This window comes from Arachis duranensis, chromosome 1 (genome assembly GCF_000817695.3).
Source record: "Arachis duranensis cultivar V14167 chromosome 1, aradu.V14167.gnm2.J7QH, whole genome shotgun sequence".
Lineage (NCBI taxonomy): Eukaryota > Viridiplantae > Streptophyta > Magnoliopsida > Fabales > Fabaceae > Arachis > Arachis duranensis.
Window position 1 is genome coordinate 78,472,585 of NC_029772.3, and position 211 is coordinate 78,472,795.

Below are 211 nucleotides of genomic sequence, written 5' to 3' on the forward strand. Positions count from 1 at the left end.
ATAGCCGAACCATCACCACCCCCACTCCTATATAAACCCCTCTTCACTCCTTCATTTTCACACAACCTAAACACCACTTCTACCCCCTTTGGCCGAACACAAAGCCATTCCCTTATTCCTCATTTCTTCTTCTTCTACTCTCTTCTTTCTTCTTTTGCTCGAGGACGAGCAAACCTTTTAAGTTTGGTGTGGTAAAAGCATTGCTTTTTGT